The sequence below is a fragment of the Homalodisca vitripennis genome, chromosome X (assembly GCF_021130785.1).
Source record: "Homalodisca vitripennis isolate AUS2020 chromosome X, UT_GWSS_2.1, whole genome shotgun sequence".
NCBI lineage: Eukaryota > Metazoa > Arthropoda > Insecta > Hemiptera > Cicadellidae > Homalodisca > Homalodisca vitripennis.
In genome coordinates, this window is record NC_060215.1 from 160,031,846 (window position 1) to 160,041,804 (window position 9,959).

A 9,959-nucleotide genomic window follows, 5' to 3' on the forward strand; every position below is an offset into this window, starting at 1 on the left:
CCAATAAAGTTTGGCCATATACCCATGTTTGATTTTTTGACGCTCTAAGTTTTGAGTAGATTCATTTGTAAAAACTGTTAAAAGTAACGCCATAAATAGATTGAGTATTTAATCACTTTCTGAAACATGTGTTTAATTTAAGAAGGCCTTTAACTTTTATGTTCGTCTATTAAAACATTTATGTTTATTTTTTTAGACGTGTTTCATACGGTAAAGCTCTGGTTAGTGGACTTGCCAAATTTAATTAATCTCAAATACATAGTAAAATTTCATACAGTTTGTTCCTATTCTTAGAAATAGTTTGATTTGTTAACCAATAAATCAGTACGATTTTAGACACACAAAGAATTATGCAAAATCTGCTGGCTCTATTTTGTGTATTTGTTAATTTATTTCCTACAAATGTGTTGTTTCTATGACGATGTAATTAAAGAATTTCATCTCCTGTTTTACCTGAAGTGTACGTCATTAAATATGAGTTGCTTTATAAGTGGAAGTGGATTAAGTTACAAGGAAACAAGTATCTTCAATTATGTTTTTACTTCGCTATGACTTTTGCTTTTTGTGACATATGCTGAAAAGGTAAGATATTTAGCTTGTGCTTAACCTGTGACACTGTATGTGTGGCTATACGGTGTTTACCTGTGTTGTGTGTATAAAATGAAAAATGTCTATGTTAGAGGCGAAATTAGGGTTAAAAAGTCGTCTCTATCACGTAAGTTCATCAACATTTAAACTAACATGTATACATTTATAATGAAACAAAAATCAATGTATTGACATAATATATTAAAATAACATTAGCTTAAAAAAACAAGCATTAACAATTAACGTAACAGTATACATACATACAGCAACCACTTTCTGTTATATAACCACACGAACTGAGTACACAATAAAATGAATTGTGTCATAGTTTCATAGTGTACTAGCTCTCAGGTCCAACAATATTCACGTGACCTTTAATAATAATAGTGCAGGATGCAAGAACCTATTTCTGTTTTATAACCACACGAACTGAGAACACGATAAATTGAATTGTGTCATAGTTTCATAGTGTACTAGCTCTCAGGTCCCACAATAGTCACGTGACCTTTAATTATAATAGTGCAGGATGCGAGAACCAATTTCTGTTTTATAACCACACGAACTGAGAACACGATAAATTGAATTGTGTCATAGTTTCATAGTGTACTAGCTCTCAGGTCCCACAATAGTCACGTGACCTTTAATAATAATAGTGCAGGATGCGAGAACCAATTTCTGTTTTATAACCACACGAACTGAGAACACGATAAATTGAATTGTGTCATAGTTTCATAGTGTACTAGCTCTCAGGTCCCACAATAGTCACGTGACCTTTAATAATAATAGTGCAGGATGCGAGAACCAATTTCTGTTTTATAACCACACGAACTGAGAACACGATAAATTGAATTGTGTCATAGTTTCATAGTGTAATAGCTCTCAGGTCCAACAATATTCACGTGACCTTTAATAATAATAGTGCAGGATGCGAGAACCAATTTCTGTTTTATAACCACACGAACTGAGAACACGATAAATTGAATTGTGTCATAGTTTCATAGTGTACTAGCTCTCAGGTCCCACAATAGTCACGTGACCTTTAATAATAATAGTGCAGGATGCGAGAACCAATTTCTGTTTTATAACCACACGAACGGAGTACACAATAAAATGAATTGTGTCATAGTTTCATAGTGTACTAGCTCTCAGGTCCCACAATAGGTACGTGACCATTAATAATAATAGTGCAGGATGCGAGAACCAATTTCTGTTTTATAACCACACGAACTGAGTACACAATAAAATGAATTGTGTCATAGTTTCATAGTGTACTAGCTCTCAGGTCCCACAATAGTCACGTGACCTTTAATAATAATAGTGCAGGAGGCGAGAACCAATTTCTGTTTTATAACCACACGAACTGAGAACACGATAAATTGAATTGTGTCATTGTTTCATAGTGTACTAGCTCTCAGGTCACACAATAGTCACGTGACCTTTAATAATAATAGTGCAGGATGCAAGAACCAATTTCTGTTTCATAACCACACGAACTGAGAACACGATAAATTGAATTGTGTCATTGTTTCATAGTGTACTAGCTCTCAGGTCACACAATAGTCACGTGACCTTTAATAATAATAGTGCAGGATGCAAGAACCAATTTCAGTTATATAACCACCTTTCCATCAATTGTCAGCTGCATTATTTTTCCGTAAAGTTCAACATAGGTGAGTGTTAATTGGATTAAGCACATGAAGTTGTAATGTTGTTCTCAGATTATATTTATCTTAGCTTGATACACTTACAACCAACCGTCAAACCAGTAAATAAATGTTAATCGGCGTAATCTAACGGTATACATACACTTATAATGCCAACCCTACGTCTCTTTATTTAGGCATCTAATTATGTATTTAATAATACGGCTGTTGATCAGTTTTAATTTATTAAGCTAAGAAAAATAGAGAAAAAATCGTACATGAGAAAGTATTGTTATATATTTTTGTCCTTTTTAATAACCGCCCATTTCGAATTCCAACAAAAATTTAACCCCACTGTCGAACAGCTTCTTTATTATGAAAAATATATAAATCGGTTTCAAGCAAGTCTAGTTTTTGTGTTTTTATACTTCAAATTACCTGTTTCGTATGTTACTAGTATTTCTACTTCAATCTGGTTCTGTAATTGCTTATATAAATATTATACAATGTAATTAACAGCTCGAAGACATCCATTTATATTCTTGTGTGTGATACTTTTAGCACGATTACGGTTTTGTCAAACACGAGTTCAAAAACTTAAAAACACAGTGTGGGACAGTTTAGGTTACTGATAGGTTATTCGTATGCATTGACCTCGAAAATTATGGCAAAGGGAATCACAGTGCGAGATTAGTGAAACCAAATATCTACTTTGTATAACTAGATTTCCAGGTTCTTTGGTTGCCATTTTGATTTTCTTTACCGAGAAGTGGTGTTATACGATGTTCTGTCAAAATGTTCTAAACAATGTTTTTGTTTAATACAATTGTTTGCTAGTTCAAATAATGTTTTTGGATCGATCACGTAATTCCCAAACAAAAATGAAAATATGATTCGATTTGTTGTTATGGTGCTTATTTGCGTAATAAAAATGTAATTAGTATGCTTATCTTTAAAGTTGCATTTGTTATGATTCGTGATTGCACTCATTATACCCACCTTCTGCAAGGTACTTTTAATACTCTTTTAATCCAAATTTTCCCCGAATGATACAAATGAATATTTCTTTGTTTAAAAAGGAATTAGATATTTGAAACTCTGGAACTAATTACCTTCCATCAAACAATTTGAGAGAATCCTTGCAAATAAATAACAATTCTTTTTAATGCTACTGGATTTTAGTTTACTGGTTTAATAATATTAAATAATATAAAGTGATATAAAAACTGTGCAAAAACATATGGAACAAAATTATTTTCTCCAAACCTATTACTAGTAAAATAATTTATATTAGTAGAATGTACGTATTGTGTTTCCTTACATCCTTTCCATATAGGTGAAGATTGTATTTGTTTGACGTCTCTAACATACAATTTATAATTCGTATGATATTCAGTTGGTGGGAGCATTGTACTACTCGCTTATACACTAGGTGTCGTAAAACTTCAATTATGATCAATAAAGGCATACAAATATATAACTACAAACGATTGTTAGAATATAAAAATTTTACTAGTATAATTGGGATTGCTGATGCCGAGTGGTGTAAGACGTTGGACATATGTAAGAGTGTAAGAGTCTGAGTTAGAGATAGGTTCGAAACCTGTCTGTGACCGTTGCACTTTTTATCAGTACCATCGACCTTGTACTGTATCGACTCTCCCGCTTATTATTTTTGATAAGATCCTTGCACAGGCCAGTGGCCCATGAGGACGGCCAGAATAAGGCATAAAAGGAGATCGGCTTCTCCTTAAAAAAATGTTCGATTCAAGTTATATGGTAAAGCTTGCACATGTTGCTTTGAATGGAAACGAACGCAATGTGGAATATTAACAAGTATTTATTCAACATTTAAATATTGGCCACATATCCATTAAATCATGTCTTGACACCACTTTCACATTCGAGAAAGAAAAGAAACATGTTTGTAAATAACTAATGAAACATTTATATACAAGTCAAAGCTGTATGTATTAATGTTTAAAAGTTGAAAGTGTTATTATAATTATTATATAAATAAGTATTGGAAAACGGGTGATTCAACTAAGCCTCTATTGCAGATTTAAATAATGCTTGTGTTGTATTTGTATTAATTATTCTAATTACTGGTAAAAGGTTTTCAACATATTTTCATCTATTTATTATTAGTTGGTATTGTTGAATTTTGGTTATAAAATATCTAATCTGTATCTTAATTGCATACAAAAAGGTTCAGAATTTCAAATACTACATCTTACCTACTGTATATTTTACTTGCTGTTTTAATAGACAAACTGAGGAGTGTTCTTTTTAAAGGATTTAGAAATCATTTAAGGATACCCACTTTTCATAGTAAAACGAACTCCACAAAGCATAATTATAGTATTAAATATATTATTTTAATGATTAATAATTTTTATGATCAGCTCTAATTTAATAATACTTACAATACTTTATGAAAACACTCAATAAAAATCTTAAATAATATTAAAAAATTAATACACAAACATTTTGACCAGTTGAATTTAAATCAGCTGTGCTTAAAATTGTATACAGCTGGTTATGTACCACTTTTGCGTGATAACGTAACATCAAATTGTAACGTAACATTATAACATTACAACGTAAATTGTAACGTAACAAACGTAACATTGCTATTTTCGTAAAAAGGTAACATAGAACTATGTTTTATCGTTAGGTAACTGCAACAAATTTTCGTGGAAAGGTAACATACAACTAATTTTCTTGAAAAGGTAACTACAAATAACTTTTGTTGATAGGTTACATAGAACTAATTTTCGTGGGGAAGGTAACATACAACTAATTCCCGGGGGAAGGTAACATACAACTAAGTCTCGTGGAAAGGTAACATAAAACTCATTTTCGTGGTTAGGTAACACAGAGCAGCCAATCATACGATCAATAGTGGCCGCCGCGCTTGTTATTAGGATTAGCGTGTTTGTTTGTGTGTTACCAGACTTTATTAAATATTTTGTTTCAAAGCCAACAATACCAATTTCAATATCTGAATACTTGCCGTTTGTTTTGCGAATGAGGCATCATTTTTAATTGTAAGGATAAAATGATTACACGAGTTGTTAAAATAATTTTAAAAAATAATAACACGATTAAAGAGTATATTTTAACAAATCATTTCTTGTTATGTATTAATTAATAGTCAGGAAACTACTTTAAATACAAATTTTGGATACTTATTTGCGTATTCCTGCAAATCTCATTTACATCTTGATTGTATTTCGTAATTTTTTAATACACTATATCCATACGGTATATTTACATGCTTTCTAAGTTACTTTTACTTATTAATTTACATACCAAAATAAAGAGACACAATTACAGTAGATTTCCCAATGAAAAGAAAGGGATTGAAAGTAAAAGGTAAGCCACGTGGATGCCCAACTCCCTCCCTTGGGATTCACTGCTCTTCATTCCTGCGCAAAAAATGTGGAAAGCTGGTAATCTGTCAAATCCGCGTGACAGATTTCGTTCCAGTTGTATATTTATAATTCCCTCCAACTGGAAACGTTTACATTCATGTGAGAGCGGACGTTTGAAATAAAAAAAAGCCAATTTTCACAGTTTTCTTACTTGTGTGTTGTATGTTATTGCTCCTGTATTATTTCACCAATTGTAAATAATACGTGATATATACAAAGTTATTATCCGGAGAAACGCTGCTTTAATTTTAATGTCTGATAAAAATATATCAAAGCATTTTTGTGCTAAATAAGATACATTGGGTTTTTTTTTTATAAATACGCTTTCGTGTACATATATGAAATTGACTCCACGTAAATATTGAATATAATAGATGACTAATAATACGACATGATAAAGTTTGTCAAATTGCATTTTACTGCAAAAGATATTGATTATAATAAAATTTTAATAACCATTTCTTAAACTTATTCATCTAGTGGAAGTTCAACTAATTTTGATTATTTTCAGTGCATTGACACATTATAATGTCCAGGTTGATTAATTTCCAAATACATAAATGTCAAATTTATATAGACAAAATACTCTGAATGCCTATTATTGTGTCATCTAATAAAATTTATTTTATGCTTGAAATTCCTTTCTGTGATATCATCATTTAATTTAAGTTATACATTATTCTCCTGTACATCATTTAGCAAACGTAGAAATTAATGTTAACGTGTAATATTTGGCATGTACAAATATTGAATATAAAATAATTTCATAAATGTAAATGACATTAGGCTTTCTTCAGTAATAGTATTCAAAGACTTAATATCCCAAATTCAAGAAATACTAATAGACTTAATCATTTTTAATATATAAAGACAAAAATAATACTATGACATTCAATTTGATGACATTTCTTTAGACTCGATATTTATGTGTGCAATGTATAGTGCACTAGTTTTAACTAAGTTAGTGCATGTATTTTAAAGAAATAAGCTACAGTATAACTTAAGTATAGTGAAGCTTTTCAAAAAAGGGGTTTGAAGAATTAAACTACCGTTATTACGTAAAACAAAATAGTATGTATTTGGTGGGATAATCAACTGGATTATTACTTGAACTAGGTGAAAAAGTTTTTTATAACATGGTATGGTCCGATTAAGAACGTACTAAAATGTCATTAGAAACAATATTTTTGTAACGTTATATAATAAATTTAATATAAAAATATAATATTTGTCTATATATTTTTATATATATATTTAAAAATATGTTTAACATATATAGAGGCCGGAATCTGAAATATTTATATGATAGATCATCGGTTCCTCATTCATGACCGTCATCTATTAAAAATAAATTGATATCATAGATATTTTTATATAAAAAACAATGATGTGATATATGAATAATACATATCGTTCAACATTTGCATAGCCGTAAATATCGAATGTTTATTAAATTAAAACTATTGTGGGTTTACATATAATTAATATATTTCAAATAATTAATATTGTTAAAGTATTATTCAAATATTAAAGTTATTAAATGATTTCGAAGATGCAAAGAATGAAGCAGCCGCTTTACTAAAACCTAACAATTTAGAGAACGATTCCTTGAAACGACTTTTGTATCGACATTTAATGTGATTTAATCAGTATTCAACCAGGTAAATGTAATAAATGTTTATTATAATTGTTTGTATTATTGAAAGGAACTTAATTTAGAATACATGATATACCATATATACGTATAATCCTATAAATAACAATTATATATATATATATATATATATATATATATATATATATATATATATATATATATATATATGTATATATATGTTGTTTACGTTTGGTTCTATCTGAGGCGTGATAAACATTTTTAAGTACTTATACATATATACATTTATTAAATTAGTGTGTGCTTTAAATTCATACTTAAGAAGTAAGTCTGGTCATATTCATGATATGAAAAATATTAATAAAACAATACAAAAAGGCGATTTAGCCAACAACAGATGTTCAAATTCCGATAGTACTTACAGTAACTACAGTACCTACAGCGTGTGTGACGGGCCGAGAATAACATTGTTGGTTTATCGCATTCCGGAATAGTTTACCGAAGGAATCTTATATGGGTTAAATGTATTTCTTATTCCTTATATGAATATACTCATATGATTAAATATGCTATCATATTATGTTACTAAATATCATATAATAATGAAAATCGCAAGAAACTGTTGTTTGTGAAATTATTCCCTAATATTTTAAATCACACTATTTGGGTAAAGCGAGAATTTTGAATTGTTTTAGACATAAGTAAACATTTATTGAAGGAATTGGTACCCGTATTTAGTGTATATTTTGTGTCCGTTTATCACGTTATTAATTTTAATATATATTACTTTTAATAGTTAAGTTTGTTGTGAAAGAATCATGCCGAAAACAAAATAGTGTGTTACTGTGACTAATATGAGAAATATGAAACAATACAAGTGTAACTCGTACCTTGACATGTAAACAAAGAATGGCCGCAAAAAGAAGGTCACAAACTTGTAAATTGCACGAGAGAGACTACGGTTATACCGCTTAAGCGAACTACACGGTCGGTAGATGACTGTTTCAGGGAGAAGAGTGAACATGAGTTCCCGCTAGATGGCAGTATTGTCGCTGCGTCTGCGCGCGCTGCCATATCGGCGTTAGCTTGTGAGCATCGCACAGCACATATGGATCGTTCCCTGGCAGTTATAATCACCTACTAAGCTCCAAATCAACCACTTTTAATAAATGGACTGTGTGAAAGCGCCATTACAATTTAATTATTTTCCCATTATTTCAAAAGCCATTTAGAAAGTGTATAAAACGCTGACGAAATAATGTCGAATAAAATCAGTTCATATAAACATCTGCCTGTGTATTAAGGGAAACACATTCTCCAATACTGAAAGTATGTTTACATATTTCCAATAACAATTCTTATAACATGACTACTAGAACTATAACAGCAACAAAGGTTTGGCAAACAAACACACAGCTGTGAAAATAACACTTAACCACCGCCTCGCATTACACTAAATGCTCTACGTCCAGAAACTGACTCTGTTGGGAATACAAGCGGAAACATTACCGTGTTAATTAATCCCTTTACAACATTTAAATTAAAAAGGAGTTAAATGTTACTTTTAATAACTAAATCGTAATATTTGCATATTGGATAATGTAAGCACAATTAAAATACGTTTGTAATGTGTACCGTTATTTAGTTGTATTTTATATAATACGTATTTTCGCAACTCTGTTACTCGTTACTGGTTAATATAAGTTACATCCTATGTTCTGTAAACTAAATTCTTGGCGGATTAATAACCTAATTGGCACGCGTAGTAATTTTTTCTCTCGAGAATTTTGTAGCAGACCATCTTGCTACCGAGAACCATCTTGAGCGCCTTTTTCCGTAAGTAAAATTTACATTTTCGTATTATAAATTAGCCCTTTCATGCAAAGACATTTAATTTAGAATGTAATATAAAGGAAAGTTGTAAATAGTAAAGTAACTCACCTTGGGTGAAGTTTTATTTGGCACATTCATATTGCTAAGAGTGTGGTGATGTCTTTCTGACGAGACACGTTATCATGAACCTTGTTGTTTCGAATAATGGCTAATACCGTCGTGATTTTGTTTTAGGCGAGTAAAACCGAGTCTCTGATTTAACTTCGAGTCTTTTATTTCAACTTAGAGTGCTTCCAGTATTCATGTTTTAGACTTCTAGTTTACTTATCTTCACTTTTTCAGACTACAGCTGCAATTTCGGGCCAAGATGCTGATGCCCGTGCTTGTGAGTCGACATCAACTTGAAGGGAAGTCAGTTTTGAAGTTTTAAATAATTATTAATTTCGTATGCAAAATCCATAGAAAAATGGAACTATTAGGCCCACACCCATGATATCATTTAGTTCATTATCACTCTATTTGGCAGCAACGTGACAATACATTACTTTATTTTTAACATCTATAAGTGGTGCTTTTATGTTTATTTGCCACAATTAAACATATAATTAAACTTTTAAAATCGAGCATACATTACTACGACCTCAGCGGTATCCAACACCATGTGTTTCGTCCATACGGTACAAATGGTACTAAAGGTCTTACGCTATAATTTTCGTCAAAGATTTTGCACAGGAATTACGACTAATTTAAGGGGGTTCACGGGTGCCTATACTAACAATGTTAAAATTAGGTAAAAACATGACCCGTTATCTCAGAAACAGTAGTAGGTACAAGCTTGATTTT

At 30.8% G+C, this 9,959-nt stretch overlaps 1 protein-coding gene across 1 annotated transcript in view; it reads right to left on the reverse strand.

Annotated features, from left to right (window-relative positions):
• Positions 1-8,281, reverse strand: part of LOC124370062 (alkaline phosphatase-like) — a 54,617-nt gene extending 46,336 nt beyond the window's left edge. The window contains exon 1 of the mRNA XM_046828381.1: positions 8,174-8,281. The gene's annotated coding sequence lies outside the window, so the exon portion shown is untranslated. The remainder of the gene's footprint in view (positions 1-8,173) is intronic.
• Positions 8,282-9,959: the final 1,678 nt, after the last annotated feature.